This window comes from Myotis yumanensis, unplaced genomic scaffold (genome assembly GCF_028538775.1).
Source record: "Myotis yumanensis isolate MYYU_CA2020_CCGP unplaced genomic scaffold, mMyoYum1.0.hap1 SCAF_19, whole genome shotgun sequence".
In the NCBI taxonomy this organism is placed as follows: Eukaryota; Metazoa; Chordata; class Mammalia; order Chiroptera; family Vespertilionidae; genus Myotis; species Myotis yumanensis.
The window spans coordinates 18,270,841-18,288,704 of NW_027223770.1; positions in this window are offsets into that span (position 1 = coordinate 18,270,841).

The window sequence follows — 17,864 nt, forward strand, 5'->3', positions numbered from 1 at the left end:
GACAAAGAGTTAATTAGTGGCTGTCAAGTGATGGGGGGAGGAGAGACTGGGGAAGGACTGATAATGGGTGTGTGTTTCTTCTGAGGTGATGAATTAGGTAGTGATGATGGTTTTACAACTTTGTGAATATATTAACAACCATATCCCAGGAATGTGTTAGCTTTTTGTTTGGTAACCTCATCCCCATGTTAAACTTTCAGGAAATTAAATCCTTAAGTTTTTACTTAAGTACTGCTGATATTCAAGACATATTTCCTCCTTGATCCAATAATAACACATTAGTGGACCAAGGAGAGTAGCCCTCTTTAGTAGTGAGAGACATTTTCTGAGCTGTGACCACCCGGGTTGTCTGTGCAGATGACTAGTTAGATGTGTGAAAGCTTATGGCTCTGTACTGTCATGAGGATGACTTAATTACTTGAAGGAATGTGAGTAGACCCTTGACCAAGGCATAGGGATTGGGGTAACAGAAAAAAAAAAAAGCCTATTTCTTTACTGGCTAGTTAGCAAGATGAGGCCTGGATACTTGAATTGGGTATGAAAATCAGGGTAGGACTTGTCAAAGAAGCCAGAGAAAGAACATCCATGGTTAGCAATGAGTGGAATCCAGTGACTGTATTTTCACTTGTTGATACAAGGGGAAGAAAGTTAGACCTGGTATCTCCTCTCTGGGCTTACATGAGTATTTAGTGAACAATTTTTAGACCTTGATAAATTCTCAGTCCTGAACTGAAGGCATTTGTGTTACAATCAGAAGAAATGTTTTAAGCATTCTTTGCGGACGACACAGCTCAGTACTGAGAAACTATAGGGAAAAGAACCACAAGCATGTGCTCCTAAAGCCCCTTCTTGAAATTTCCTTGAAAGTGGGGAGATCCTAATTTCTTCCCAGACATCCCATAGCCAGAGATTTAGTGGACTTGTTGGTCACAACAAGCGATGGACACCACCTCCTAGTCCCAGGGGAGAAGACACTCTGACACAAGTAGGGTTGAATAGAGTCACCTGATTAGGCCACTGTGGTCAGATGGGAAAGCATTGGTGAAGGAGTGAAGGGTTGACATCTCCTCTCAGGATCCCACCTCATCCCTTGCCTTTTCTGGTCTCCTCACTGCCCCTCCAATTGCAGGAGTGAACAGGCTGGAGGGTCTACACCAGCATTCTCTCTAGACCTTGGCCTTAACTCAGTGTCAAAAGGACTTCGGAAGCCTGGCATGTGGGCTGGTACAGCTCACCAGGGTAAAGTCTCAGGTAATATTAAGAGGTCCAGTTGTCCTGAGAGCATCCCTAACTTGCCTATTAGAAGCTTAGCAGGGGTTGAAAAGAATCTTAGAGATCTCACCATCCTCTCATCTGTATTGATAAAGGCTGACCCTAGCACCATCTTTTGGGTCATCTAAGGACCTGCATCCTAGCACAATGGCTGGCACCTACGAGGCACTGAATCCACATGAACTGTTGTCATCATTAAAGATCAAGGTAGTTTCCTAAAATATGGTTAACCATTCTTAAACATGTTGAACCTGGAGGACCTGAAAGTATTTGGGGTTGCATGCCTCACCACTGAGGAACTATATAGAAACTGACTTTGTTATTCTTATTCCTGACAGATAGCTAAACACAGAGCGACTTCCTGAAAATCCCCACAGAGCATTAGCAAAGGCCCTGGGAAGAGAACTAGGAACCCTGCCTCCTCCTTTGCTATGTTAGGCAGCAAACCCTGCTTCCTTCGCCAGGAACAGCAACCCGACAGCGCTCCCTCTGCCAGATACTAGCTTTCCTGCTGAGTCAGGCAGGACCGGAAAGTCAGCCAAGTGGGGCTTGATTTGAGTCATATCCTGGTAAATGTGTATCAGAAGCAGGTGAAAGATGTTAAATTTCACACAAACTCACACCAGATGAAAGGTGAGGAGCAAAGCAGACCTCAGCATTACCTCGTGCCCAGACCCAGTTGTTATGCAGAGAGAAACACACCAGGAAGTTGCAGAACAGAACACAGAGCAGTCCCTGGGCTAGGAATTAGGACGGGGTTGAGAGTGGGGGCAGCAAGAGTGCTGACATTGGGGTCCAGTTTCCACCAGTCATGAGATTTGAGGTTCAAAGAGGCAACAGTTGCACAACAAGGTGAATGTGCTTAGTACCACTAAACTGTAGACTGAAAAATGGTTAAGATGATGAATTTTGTGTTATGTGTATTTTACCAAAATTAAAAAAAGCTGACAACATGGACAGCAAAGTACTAACCAACGACAATGACAAAGGCAATAATTGGCCCTCCCTTCTTATGTGCAAGCAGTATAGTGGGGAACAAAACAGCTCGCTCTCCAGGTGAACTTGAGAACCAAGTGCAATATTGTGTTTGCAAGCATTCTTTAATTATTGTGGCTCCATCTGTGTCAGCATGTGCTAACCCTCAGATGCTCATCGCTCATGGCTGCCTGCTTAGGCGAACGTCCGTGTCCTCCTGCTCCTCTGTTGAGGCAGCGTGATATTTTCAAAGGAATATTACTGAAAACTAACAGAAATAACTCAGGAAATAATGACAAATCGCATGAGTAAAAAAGCAGCTTTATTTTATTGAACACATCTTACCTAATAATAGACAAACATGTAAATTGACCATACCTCCACTATGCTCACCAGCCAATCAGGAGAGTATGCAAATTAACCCAACAAAGATGGCGGTTAATTTGCATATGTAAGCCGAAGTGGCGGAGCCACGACTGAAGGCTCCAGCCGGACCAGCGATGACTGAAGGCTCCGGCCAGAGCGAAGGCCTGGGTCCCGGGTGCTGGAGGAATACCGGTGATGGCAGCCAGTGGAAGGGAAGGCCTATTGTATGAATCTCTTCATACAACGGGCTGCTAGTCTATGTATATAAAAGCCTAAGCAACCATCTGACTGTTCGACAGTTTGCCCGGTAGCTATGATGCACAATGACCACCAGGGGGCAGACACTCCAACCAGTAGTGGAGGGAGCCTGATTCCTTGCAGAATCAGCTGTGGGTTAGGTTGCTGCTGGGGCACTGTTGGCCCCAAATCTGCTTCACCCGCACCCCAGACCCATAAGGGAATGTTGGAGGCCTGGTCCCTCGGCCTGGCCTGCATCATCTCAGAAAGCCAGTTTCCACCCAATCCCCACAGGCCAGACTGAGGGACCCCATCAGTGCACGAATCCGTGCACAGGGCCTCAACTACTATATATACTAGTCATAGAACAGAGTTCTTGACATGTGTCATTTTTAATCCTTATAATACTTTGTGAGGAAATTTTGATTGCCCATCTTAAAAATTAATGGCACTGCTGTTCAGAGATCTTAGGCACACAGTGAGGCTAAACCAAGACCAAGCTCTGATTTGATTGGCTCTAAAGTCATTATTTACTTTCCCTCCATACTGCCCCTAGACTTCCCAATGAAAGGATGTCACAGAAACAGCAGAGGGCTTCAGCAGGTGCCTACATGTCCCCTGGTAACCAGGTCTACGCTGATTGAAGGTACCTCTTTAGCCCTCTGCCTGCTTCTCTCAGTGCCTGCCTTTTGTTCAGGAAGCTCATGGGAACTAGAGTTCTGTTTGCTTGTTCAGCACCTACCCCAATTGCCAAGAACAGAGCTTGGCTTAGAGTAGGTGCTCGTAAATATTTATTGAAGGGAAGAATGGATGACTGATCTCTTAGTGACGTCATAGTCTCCCCAGCTCTCAAGGGCTGTCCCTCCATCCTGTCCTGCTATCCAAGGACAGATATCAACTTTCAATTGTAACTCATTATTCAGACCCCGGAGTCCTCCTTCGTAATGTGAGTTTGTAATAACCCTATTAACTCTTAGTGAACTTACCAAGTTCCATCAAATGAGCAAATTCTTTGATAGCCCACGTCAACTTCTTTAGCTACCTCCAGGACACTTTAGATTCTGATGTTCAACCATGTGCGTAGTGATGGGCAATGATCCCGGCAATGATAAGTAACTAGCATGTATGGAGTAGTTAACATGTTCTAGATATACTAAGAACTTTCCATGCATCATCCCATTGAATCTTCGTAGCACCTTTGACATAGATCCTATAATTAGCCCCCTTTCTCACATAAGAGAAACTGAGACTGAGTGGTTCAGTGAAGTGGCCAAAGTCATGCATAGCTTTTTCTGCCTTTAAGACTTTAGACCACTTGGTATTTTGCAATCCTACATTTTTCTCCCTCTCATTTCACAAACTACTGTCTTTAAAAAAAACACTCCAACCATCACAGCAGACCAATGATATCACAATACTCTGCAACAACAGTACCATCTACACACCAGGCATCAGCACCCACTCTGTAATAGGGGTTCCCGATATCCTATTACAGGGAGAGTTGGAATATCTCACTTGGTTGATTATATTGGCCCATCCCCCCTCCTTCCAGGATTCTCCACCAGCACTGCATTCCCTAACTCTTCCTTCCTTTCAAAAAACACAGCCCTTCCAGAAAGTCCCGAGCTGTGTAAATTTTGGCTCGATCCCATTCAAGATCAGTATTTTACACTTAATCTGCTTCTGGACAGAGCAATCAGGATCAAGAGGATTTAGGAGAAGTGTTGTTCTGGAGCCCGACCTTTCTCTCATGTTTCATCATTTATTTATAGTCCAGCCTCCAGGGAACTTCAGCCCATCTTGGGGCCTCGGGGGGCTATCAGATGGCCCCTCACCGCTGGAGTGGGTGTTCTTGGCAATGAAAAAAAGAGGGGGGCGGGCAAAGGTGAAGTACAGGCCTTTCTGAATGCCCCCGGCAGCGTAGGGGGTGACTTTTTTAGGAGCTTGTTGTAAACTGCCCCTTCACCACCTGCCTTGATTAGACTCTGGTTCTCTGTGGTCAGTTTGCTCACAATCTCTAGAGCCCTAGCCCTGCCTTCCCTTGCACTTGCTGGCTCACCTTTTGCATTGAGCTCAGCATTGGAGTTGGAGAGCGAGTGGGAAAGGAGAGCAGCAGTTTCAATATCGTGTGAATTCAGCTGGAACATAAGCATGCGGTATTTAAGCAAATCTCCATATTGTCCCTGGAGTGGTTTTTCTGTCTTTATAAAACCCAGGCAGCATCAGCTAAGGCCCATCTCTTCAAGTCAAACATTCCATGATTCCAGAGAGAGCAGATTTGTGGTCCCAGATCCGTCCAGGAACCCCTCGCCTTCCTCACCTCAGCTGGAACTGGGTGGTCCCCATGCAGAGCTTCCCTCTCAGTCTGTCCCCAGCTTCACACCCAAGAGTGGGGCTGCCCAGTTCCTTCCCTCCCGCTGCCACTTTGAGTGAGATTTTGGCTCCAAGGATTGATTCTTGCCTCAAGAGACCGTTCTCTTTTAGAGTTCACAGTGTTTGACTTTTTGTTGGTCTCTGTGTTTGCTGCAAGGAGAACTCTGAATTCCGATTAGAATTATGCCAATTGGAAAGGTAGCTGTCCATTCTTCCTGAAATTTGTTCAGGGTTACTCAAAGTGTTGGGAAATGTGGATTCCAGGATTTTTAGATCCGTGGCTGATCAAGAAGCACCGACAGTAAATTACCTCATCCCCAGAGCTCTCAAAAGGTCCTGAGAAAGACCCAAATGATGGTCCTCAGAAGCTTTCCCCTCTTTAAGTGCTTGTGTTTGTTTTCTAATAAACTATTTTGCACATACAAAAAAATATAATGTATGTAACATATGAAAGATAAAAATAATACTCCAGGACCAATCGCCCAACTTGAAAAATAGCACGTTGCCAAAATGATGAGGCATCTTTGTACCCTCCTGATGGTCATCTCCACCCCTGACTATTGACTTCTTTCTTTTCATTATAGTTTGAAAGCACATTGATAAAAGGAATATATTTTATAATTTTTAAACATATTTTTAAATTGATTTCAGAGAGGAAGGGAGAGAGGGAGGGGGGGGGAGAGAGAGAGAGAGAGAGAGAGAGAGGGAGAGAAACATCAATGATGAGAGAGAATCATTGATCTGCTGCCTCCTGCATGCCCCACAATAGAGATGGAGCCCGAAACGCCGGCATGTGCCCTGACTGGGAATTGAACTGTGACTTCCTGGTTCATAGATCGACGCTCAACCACTGAACCATGCCGGCCGGGCTATATTTTATTATTTTGAATGCATTTGAACTTTATGTGAATAGTATCACACAGGGTAATTTTTTGTGCATTATATTTTTCAAAGAACTTATATGCATAGCCTGTGGACACAGGAATAGGGTAGTGAAGACCTGGGGGTGGGGAGTGGGGGGTAGGGGCTTCGAGGAAGGAGTAAAGGGGGGAAATGGGAAATATCTATAATACTATCAACAATAAAAAGTATATTTAAATCTGATTCACCTGAGTTAATGCATTTAGCCATAGTTAATCCATTTTTGCTGCTAAACAGTATCCTATGACTATGCCACCTTTTACCACCCCAGCCAGTGTGCAGTTGGCTGTTTCCCATTAGGCTGTTAGGAGCAATGCTGCTGGAAACATCCATGACCATGTTTTCTGGGCACATGGGCGGGCTTTTCTCCTGGGTCACAGTATTTTCTTTTACCTCGCTCTCCACATTCTCAGCTTCTCTCTTCGGTGACCTCATTTCTGGTCCCTGCCCTCAGAGACTGTGCTGCACACGCTGGTGGCATAGAAGTAAATAAGCACGATGTCTTTCCTCGGCCCACTCTCAGGTTAGTGGGGTGACTATCACAGCTTTTGTGTTGATCACCCAGCTGAACCCTGACAGCTGGCCTTCTGGGGCCCAGTCTTCCCCTCTCTCCACAGCCAGCACTCCTCCTCTCTGCCTCAGACTCACTGTTTACCTATTCTTCTTCCCCCTGCCATCCCCTCTCTGGGTCCTAGAGAGTGTCTGCTTTCCAAGTCACATCTTCTCCCTGTCCTCTTGATTCTGTCCCATGACCAAATCCCCCAAACACTCCATCACATATTTTTATTTTCAGTCCATAGTTTTTCTGTCAGCTCAGCAAACATGGCGGGGTTCTCCATATCCTCAAATCCCTCAAATCTTTGACTTTTTATCTTAAACAGCTATCTCCACTCTGCTTTTCCTTGAAAAACTTCTTTGCTGCCTTAACCTCTGATCCCCATCATTTGTGACTTCTGCTCCATCTCCACGGAGGAAACCGGAAATTGAGAGCATTAGATACAGACTTGATCTTTTTCTTTAAAAAAAAAATATTTCCCTCTGTCTGAGGAACAGCAGCTGTACGTGAAGCCTCCCCCCACCAGCCAGAAGAGCCACCACAGCTGTGAACAGCACCCACCAGAGGAGCTGCTACCAACTGGAAAGCAGCTGCTACCGCAACCGTCCGAGCAGCAACCACAACCCAAGGAGCCCCTGCCACCCAGGGAGCAGCCACTGAACGACTCAACATCTACATATGTCAGCGAGATCAAACATGGGTAGGCAAAGAAACCCCCAAAGGAAAGAAAAGGAGGACTCGCCAGAAAAGCAGCTAAGTGATACAGAGGCATGCAACATGACAGAAAAAGAATTCAGAATAAGGGTCCTAGAGTGCATACACCGAAGGGAGGAAAAAGTCAACAACTTATTCAAGAAGCAAGAAGAAACAGATGAAAAAATCAACTACTTATGCAAGAAGCAAGAAGAAACAGATGAAAAAATCAATAACTTATGTAAGACCCAACAAGAAATGAAGAGCGATATAGATGCAATAAAAAACACCACTGAAAGCATCAATAGTAGACTAGGAGAAGCGGAGGACCGAATTAGTGAATTAGAAGACAAGGAAGCAAAACACACCCAAACTGTACTGCAATTGGAGAAAAAAATTAAAAGACAGGAGGAGAGCCTAAGGGAGTTTTGGGACAACATGAAGCGAAACAACATACGAATAATAGGGGTGCCAGAACAACAGAAAGATGAACAAGGATTAGAAAACCTATTTGAAGAAATAATATCAGAAAACTTCCCTGAGGTGGGGAAGAAAAAAGTCACACAAGCACAGAGAGTCCCAAACAAGGTGAACCCGAAAAGACCCACACCAAGACACATCATAATTACCATGGCAAGTGTTCAGGACAAAGAGAGAATCTTAAAGGCTGCAAGAGAGAGACGGAAAGTTACATTCAAGGGATCTCCCATTAGACTATCAAATGATTTCTCAACAGAAACACATCAGGCCAGAAAAGAATGGACGGAAATTTGCAAAGTGATGCAAAGCAAAGGACTGAATCCAAGAATACTCTATCCAGCAAGGCTATCATTCAAATTTGAAGGGGAAAAAAAAATATTTTATTGGTTTTTTACAGAGAGGAAGGGAGAGGGATAGAGTTAGAAATATCAATGAGACAGAAACATCGATCAGCTGCCGCCTGCACACTCCCTACTGGGGATGTGCCTGCAACCAAGGTACATGCCCTTGACCGGAATCGAACCTGGGACCCTTGAGTCCGCAGGCCAACACACTATCCACTGATCCAAACCAGTTAGGGCAGACTTGATCTTCTTAATCCTCTTCCTTGAAATTGTCTGCCTCTCAACCCACTAAAACATAGTTTCTGTCCCTCCAAATGCGATAACATTTGACCTGGCAAAGGTCATCACAATCTTCCTTTGCTAAATCCAATAGACTCACACAAGTGAGTGAGCACAGCGTAAGAGGACTGATTCTGTAGCCAATAGTCTAGGGCAGCGGTTGGCAAACTCATTAGTCAACAGTGCCAAATATCAACAGTACAACGATTGAAATTTCTTTTGAGAGCCAAAATTTTTAAACTTAATCTATATAGGTAGGTATATTGTTATTAACCTAATTAGGGTACTCCTAAGGCTTAGGAAGAGCCACACTCAAGGGGCCAAAGAGCTGCATGTGGCTTGCGAGCTGCAGTTTGCCGACCACGGGTCTAGGGTTTGAATCTCAACTTCCCCTTTTACTCTCTCTCCCAGAAGTTATACAAGTTCTTCAAGGATCAGTTTCCTCTTCTATTAAGAGGAGAGAAATACTAGTACTTCTTGCTAGAATTGTTGTAAAAATGAAATGAGATGATGGTTAGAGAGTATTTGCACGGTGTTGGACACCACAAAGTGCTCTGTAAATATTAGCTACAGTTATTATTGCACCATAAAGTCTAAGATCCTTGCACTGGGTTCTGCCTCCTCTTCACCCGCACCTCCTATTGCAGTCCTTCCCTCCTGCCAATCCCATATACCTTATGCTTCCATTATAGCAGACTGTATACAGCTTCCAAACACACTCTGTCCCATCTCTGAGTATTTGTGTTTGCTCTTTCTTTGACAAAGACTATCCTTCTCATGTTCCTTATTTACCTGGTTGGATGCCTATCCATCTTTTGAAACTGCATTCATACGTTACTCCCTAGTGAAAGTCTACCCTCCTCTTCCCCAATAGAGGAATTCCCTTTCTCCTCTGTGCAGTCTTGTACCTTGCGTCCATTTCCATTGTTGCACTTCCCACACTGCACTGTATCTTATTGTTTACACTGCCACCCCAACTATAAACTGTTTGACTCTGCCCCTATTTTTCTAGTAGACACACAGCAATAGTTGATGAATAAAAAAGTGGAAGGAGGCAAAGATCAGAAATAGCAGAGCCAGGACTTAAAATCAGGACTTCTCACTCCTAACCCCACATTCTTTTACTGACACCCCCAAAGTCACCAGCCCATTGAGTCAGTTTTACAGGTTGTCATCGAGTGTCTCATGGCCTTGGACTGACCCTGAGGGTGAGATGTACTGCCTAGAGCTGTAAAAGCTTTAGACTCCAGCTCCTCTCAAGGGAGTTGTGCAAACAGGGATTAAAGGACGTCAGAAGACAGTGGGGATGTGGAAGGCTCTGAGACTGACAGCACGAACCTCAAAAGACCCCATAAAAAAGCAAAACAAAAACAAAAACAAAACTCTTTTTGAAAGCTCAGCAAAAAAGAGAAAGGCACTTTTTAAAAATTTGATTTTAACGTGATCTCCAGGCTGTGTTTATTGAAACAATCTTAAGCCCATAATCAAAACAATGTTTTATCATTTCCCCTCCAGGCTGGTCACAAGCTACAAACTGGATCAGTTAACACATCTCTCGTGCACTTGAAACTCACGTTGAAACCCTGCCATTTTAATTGTACAAAGAAAAATAACTGTTCAAAGCCCCACATATATATATTTTTCTGATTCATCCTTTTGATATTTTGCTTGGACCAAAACCCAAATTCACTTGTTTTTCTCCAAGCACATATTTGGGCTAATTCCATCATTGTTCTTGGAAATGATTTTTTTCCTTTTGACATACGGTACACTCAGTATACAACCTGGTCAACACCATCACAGGCCACGGCATCGAGTCCCTTATGGGCTGTCAGGAGCATCGCTAAAATATGTCTTCACTTAGGTTGACCAGCTGTTCAGTTCTGCAATGTTCAGGAAAACGTGGTGTGTGTGTGCGTGTGCATGTGTGTGTGTGTGTGTGTGACATCTGCGTGAGTTTTGTGTCTGCTGGGGGAAATGCTGGGTTAGCATGTTTTCTGCAGAGGGTTTGGGGGAATATCTGTGGCTTGTTTGCTGATATGAAGAAATGTCAGAACATGTTTTGAGAAGATATGGGTATATGGTTTCATTTATCTGAGGGAGTATCCTAAGTATAGGAGACTTAGCATGGGATGACATGGGTGAGATAGGCAGGGGATATTTATTAGGAGAAAATGGAAAACTCATCAGAATTGGGCAAATTTTCACCTCACTGTCGGAGGGGAAGAAGAGCCAGCTGTTGCACGGCTGTGTGGTCTCACCTGGCAGCTCCAGGAACTGGGGCAGCCCATCTGGGCTCCAGCAGAGAGCATGGAACCAGCTCTGCTTTTGCCCCTGGTCAAGATGCCAACCTCTTTGTTTTTTCAGGTCATCCGATGGGTCCACTGCTACTGCCAAGTGGATCTCAGCTCCTCTCTATAACCCATTCACAGCCTAAGCTCCACTGTCAGGTCCCGACTCCCTCACCCTGGCCCCTAACTAGTCCTGGCCCCATTTATTGCTTTTATTCTGGAGCCTTGCCTCCTCTCTCCCTCCCTTTCCAATCTTATCTCTCTGTGCTATTGTTCCAGGCTATTTTGTCCTCTCCCAGTCTGGCCACCTTAATTCACCCCACCCGATTTTATTTTGGCCCCTATCTTTCCTATTGTTTCTTGCCTCCACTGTCTTTAGGCTCCTTACTCCTGGCTGCTCATCTTCTTGGCCATTCTTTTCCTCCCTCGCCCCCTGGGTCTGTGTTCTCAAATGGGAAACCAGAAGATCACTGACAGATAAGGCAGATCACAACAGAAGACTGAAGAAAAATCAATGCCATGATAGGCAGGACAATCAGAATTCCTTGGAAGATTTCAAATTGCTTTGACTTGGTCTGTTATTAATACACAATGGGAAAATCAGAGCCAATCAAGGAATGATGCTGCCTCTGGCTCATTGCAGCTCATTTTTAATAAATGTTACAGCTGGATACAATGGCCAGATGAACTTTAAGGTCCTCCCAATGCTGAGATTCTACGGTGGGTAGACTCTTACTGCCGTAATATTTTAAAATCATCTATTATCCACAATCAGAGGTACTATAGTTGTCTATTCTAATGGTGGCCACAGGCCATACTTGTCTATCCCGGCTGGAAGGAAGACGGTCCGGCCATGTCCGAAGGTCTGCAAAGTGGTTTGACAGGCATTGCTTTCCTTCCCTCTTGTGGCTGCTGCAGCTGGAGCCAGGACACTCTAGCACACCCAGAACTTTCAGAGAGGCCAGAGTTGCTGCTTTCCAATTCCTCCCACAGTTTAGGGAGGAGATGAGATATCAGTGCTTTCATTCCAGTGTTGCTGTGGCTTCAAAACACCATAAAGCAAACTGAGAATGGCCCTGGCCAAGACTTGCGTCCCAGACTTGTATTCTCCTGGTTTTGAAGAAGGCCCATAGAACCCTCCAGTTCCTCAGCCAGAGTAGGTGGTGTGCATGGGGATGTGAGAGTCCCCTCTAGAAAGATCCTCTAGACCAGTGATGGCAAACTATGACACGCGTGTCAGAGGTGACACGCAAACTCATTTTTTTGGGCTGATTTTTCTTTGTTAAATGGCATTTAAATATATAAAATAAATATCAAAAATATAAATCTTTGTTTTACTATGGTTGCAAATATCAAAAAATTTCTATATGTGACACGGCACCAGCGTTAAGTTAGGGTTTTTCAAAATGCTGACACACCGAGCTCAAAAGGTTCGCCATCACTGCTCTATACAGTGGTTCTCAACCTTCCTACTGCCGTGACCCTTTAATACAGCTCCTCATGTTGTGGTAACCCCCAATTTCATTGTTACAAACTGAACATAATTAAAGCATAGTGATTAATCACAAAAACAATATGTAATTATATATGTGTTTTCCGATGGTCTTAGGTGACCCCTGCGAAAGGGTCATTTGACCCCCAAAGGGGTCGCGACTCATAGGTTGAGAACTGCTGCTCTATGAGAACATCTTTCCTGGGATGTTTCACCAAAACCCATGTTGTTACAAGGTATGGGACTGTACCTTGGTTTTACTGGCATCTGACGAGATGGGATGGTGAGTTGTATGGATCAAATTGATTAGGCCACAGTATGCAGATATTTGGTTAAACACCAGTGTGGAGGTCGCTGTGAAGATGTTTTCTTTTAGATGAGATTAGCATTTAAATCAGTAGACTTTAAGTAAAGCAGATTACCCTCCATAATATGAGTGGGCCTCATGCAATCAGTTGAAGGCCTTAAGAGAAAAACAGATTGAAGTCCCCCAGGAAAGGATTGCTGTCTCTAAGTGGCCTTCCCACTTGATACTGCAATCTCACTTTTCCCTGGGTCTCCAGACTGCTGACCTATCCTGCAGATTGTGGACTTGCCAGTCTCTACAACCACATGAGCCAATTCCATACAACAAGTCTACTTTCTCTTTCTCTATCACCTCTTTCTATATCTATCTATCTATCATCTATCTATCTACCTATCTATCATCTATCATTTATTTATCATCAATTAATACATCCTATTGGTTCCCTGTCTCTGGAGAATCCTGATGTATACACCAAGGATGGAGCAGAGGGTACCCTTTCTTTCCATTGGTTAATTTACCCCTGCAAGAAGATCCTTATTGTAACTCACTGAATGTTGGTGACTATGAGATAGCCCAATTTTAGGCTGATCAACCAACCCTGTTTGCCTGGGATTGAGGGGTTTCCTGGGTGTGGAATGTTTAGGGCTAGAACTGGGAAATCTAGGAATAAATAGGTCAACTTATCTGACTTTAACAATTTGGGCTAGTGTATTTTTCTAAACAAATAGCCAACATTTTAGAGAAGATTGCAGAAAGCACCGAGGGTGAACTTATTGAGAAACCATTGTGCCGAATATCTCCTTAGATCTTGGTTATTAAGTCAACAAGTATTCATCCTCTATCATGAACATGTGATTTTAAGGCACGGGTGTTGCATCCAAGAAGCAGTCATAGCCTTACATAAACATATTCTTCTAATGTCCCTAAAGGAGTTTAATTATGAGTGTACTTCCTGCCAGCGAGCTCATTTACGCCCTGGCTGTAGAATAGTCTTGGGATTCTCAACACTGGTTGCCACAAGCCACAGCAGACCCTGCCCAGGTCCAGGTCTGTGGGAAGAGTGCTTGGGAGGGCCACAGCTGCATGTGCATGAGGACAGGTCCTACCTTCTCAAACGCTGATGCTTGGGGGCTTCTAATTTTCTGGCAAATTCACCTGTGACTGTCATGAACCCTCCAAGGGCCCCATACGAAGAACTTCACACCAGAGCCTCCTCTTATGACTGGCTCCTACGTGGAATGTCTGTGCTCAAGTTTTTCCACAGAATCTCTACAACATCAAGGCCCTCCCTCTGCCAAATTCCTTTCCTTTCTGGCATGGTTTGTTGGCCACTGGATGATGGAGAAAGTTGGGACAGGATGGGGTTAATGCCCCGTGCCTGGTCACCCTGTGCCCCTCCTTCCTGGGTCTGGGTGAGTCACAGCCTCTCAGAGAGATTGATGTCTGGAGGGCCCCCAAGCCTTGAGGCTCTCACAGCCCAAACAGTTCCATGTGGCATGTGGTTTTTGATGTGAGAAGCTGTATATTGGGGATTATTGTGTTGCTATTTGCCAGACACTAAGCTTCAGTGCTCAGAAAAGCCAAAGCCCTGTGTACTCCCATCCAATTATAGACGCTGGCCGCAAACACATTCACTCACATAAACACAGATATCTGCAGGCAGAAACGAAATCTCTCAGGGGCCTGTATGGCAGGTACTGTCTAGGCATTCCGCTCCGTGCAATAGATAACATTGTCTCCATTTTACAGATGAGGAAATGGGCTCAGAGAGATTAAAGAGCACGTCCAATGTCACACAATAAATAAGCAATGAAGCTAAGCTTTGATCCCATTTTTTTTCTCACTTCAAATGCCAATTTCTTTCCTCTGATGCTTCACAGCTTAACAAAGCACACATAGAGGATATACTCCAATCTTGAGTTCCTCCTCTGTGAACTCAAAATTAGGATAGTGTGGTAGATAGTAAAGAATGACCTTAGACCCGGCAACAAAAAGCGTACATCTATGGATGAAGACAGTGCGGGGGTAAGGGCAGAGAGTGGGGTGGGAACTGGGTGGAGGGGAGCTATGGGGGGAAAAAAGGGGAACAACTGTAATAATCTGAACAATAAAAATTTATTTTTTAAAAAAAGAAATAAAATAAAAATTAAAAAAAAATAAGAATGGCCACAAATGCTCCCATCCCTGCATGCGTGGCTTGTGAGTTGGCTCTTCTTCCCATCAAGAGGCAGAGGCTTGCTCTTCTCTCCTAGTATCTTGGCTTGGCCAGGCAACTTGCTTTGGCTAATGCGACCTCAGCAAATGTGATGCAAGACGAAGCTTGAAAAGTGCTTGTGCATTGGAGCTGGCCTTCTCTGGCTGCGGCAAACCCTTGCTCCACCATGTAGCAGGCTGAGACGTGCAACTTAGTCAAGAGCTAGCACACATCACCAGAAAGGGGAGTGATACCAAGTTGGATCAACCAGCTCCCAGCTGACCCTCCAACTGACTGTAGTTGCATGAATCCAGGAGAGGTAGGAGAACGGCTCATATGAACCTAATGTAATCATGCATAGATATGTGAGCTAATAAATAATTGGGATTGCTTGTTAGACAGCAACAGATAACTGATATGAAGGCAACACTGCCCCTTGGGCCTATGAGCAGCCAATGCACACCCCCACACACATCCGCACAGTAGATAATCACATACTGATTCAGCTCCTTTGTTATCTCGAATTGCACAAAGTGGAGAAGGCTCACTTCACTGCTAAGCCCTCAAAGAATGTCCTACCTGGACCGATGTGCCTTCATTTCCTATCTTTCTCCTACTTCTGATTTCCTCTCAATATCTTCTTATTTCAGATTCTTAGTGTGGGTTGGGGGTGGAGAACAGCACCTCCCAAGGGCTTGTCGCGCACAGTAGGTAATGAGGTACTGGTCCTCTGGTTCATTCTTGTGCTTTGCAAATTCTAGAGCTGCAAATGTTTCAAGAATTCATTGTTATCCCTCCTTTCTTTCTGTCTGTTGAGCTCTGCATTCAATGACTCCTGGGTTTATGGTGGTGATGGGGGTGCAGGGTACAGCGTGGGGTTGGGGGTGAGGGTACAGCGTGGGGTTGGGGGAGTGGAAGGAAAGTGCCCTGATTCCTTTATGAACAGATCTGGTGACCAGAAAATGTTGAGAAGTTTTTACTCTAGGCCAGAGTAGGTTTGTATATGATATAAGGATTAATTTCCTTCCAAACACTAATTCTGCCCTCCCGCCTCCTTTAGTTTATAAGAGAAATTTGTATTTCTCTAGGAACATAACATAGGTCTTATTTTCATGAACTAAAAAGCCCATCTATTTAAGCTTTTTTGTCCAGTGAAAACAATACCAAAACATAAATGTCCCTTCCCTCCCTAGGTGGACCAGCTTTACTGTTGCTATCATATTTTGTTATGTTTAGGCACTGAAGGAGTGGATGATCATTTAAAATTAAACCACAAACATTTCTCAGATTGTCAGTCAGTTTTTTTGTACTATGTCTTTTAAAAAAGAATGCCAGCAAGACTTGGTTTGATATTTTTGTTGAAACCACCCAGCAACCATCTAAAAACCAGGAATGGCAGACTTTCTGTAAATGGGCAGGATAGCAAATATGTTAGGATTTGCTTTCAGATGGTTTCTATCGTAGCTACTCAACTTTGCTGCTGTAGCATAGAAACAGCTATAGACAATAGTAAATAAATGAGCATGGCTGTGTTCCAATAAAACTTTATTTTAGAAAACTGGCAGCAAGCTGGATATGGCCTGTCAAGTTATAGTTTACCAATCCCTCAGCTAGAACATGGAGATTGTGAGTGGTGGGTGCCCAGCTCCTAGAGTTATAAGTCAACCTTCCCAAAATGAGTTCACTTATGTGCACTAGGATGCTCGTGTTGGAAAAGATGTTCAATAGCATCTAGTTTCACTCTCTTGTTTTACAGATGAAGCAATAAGGCTCGGAGAAGTGAAGCAAGGTCACTCAAAATTAGGAAACAGAAACCATTCTATTGACCTTGAGCCAAGAGTACACCAGTTGCTAGATATCTTTCTTTGAAAAGTTCCAACAAGTTTTCAAGAGCCTTTAACAATAACAACATCTAACATCTGCATGTCAGTTTATAATTCACAAAGGTCAGAAACAGTGCCCTGGCATACACATAAGCATATTGATACTCATGGACTCCAGTGACTTGCTCATGACTGAAGGGTCAGTAAGTGATAAATTTGGGCACAAACCTATGCCTTTAGACTCTAAGTCTGGTGTCCTTTTTAGCTAATAAACCACTATTGCCCTGTAGACACAACTTCTGCAGATAGTGCTCACCTGCAAACATCTGGCAAGATACAGAACCAGCAAAGGAGGGAAAAGTGGGCACTTTTCATTGGTAGCTTTGATCCTGGATATGCTCTTGGGTAGAGCAATGGAGGTCATTCTTCTTGGTTTCTGTCTTTGGAGGCTTATTCCTGGAAGTCTGGGCGTGGTCTAGTATGAAATATTAAAGTGACCCTGACACTTGAATTAAGTATCTCCGTTGCTTCCCGACACTGCCCCATTAAATGCAAGACTCTGGCATCCACATAAATTTTTGGTGCGTAGGTTCTCAGGGATTCGTCAGTGCAAGGTGCTTGCTGAATAGAGGTTATTAAATACAGAATAATTTATGCTGAGCCCTAGAAATGCTTTCTGCAGCCTGTCTCTCTCCCCCTGCCCCTCACCCCCACCCCCCCATTGCTCCCCACCCCCTGCTCAGGGAAGAAGTGATGAATATGTGCATTTTGGGAGTAAGGTACACCTGGGCAGTACAGGGTGCCCAGACAGCAAAGCACTGCCTGGTATCTATCAATCCCACCCCTTCTAACCTTTCTGTGACAACCTACCAGGGCACCGGTCCCTGGCAACTTCTTATTCCTCACATTCCTGTGCACTGCTGAACCTAGCCCAGCTAAGCTCGGCCTGCCAAGCAACCCGGGAAAACAGGGTGGTGAACGGCTGGGGAAAATGCAGGGGCTGAGGCCAAGGTCTGCTTGGTTTTACTATCATTTATGTGGTATATTTATTTAATTGTATCTGCAATTTCTTCTTCACTTTCCTTCCTTGTTTTTGGCTGGCTTGTGACAAGACTTTTTGGCATCACATCTAATTATACTAATTTTAAAATTCTCCCTTCACTCCTGATCAACTGGCAAATGTTTTCCAACAAACTTGATGGAATTAAGACTAAGTTGACCAGATGGCTTCTTTGCCCCTAATTTAGCACAGTCCCCTGGT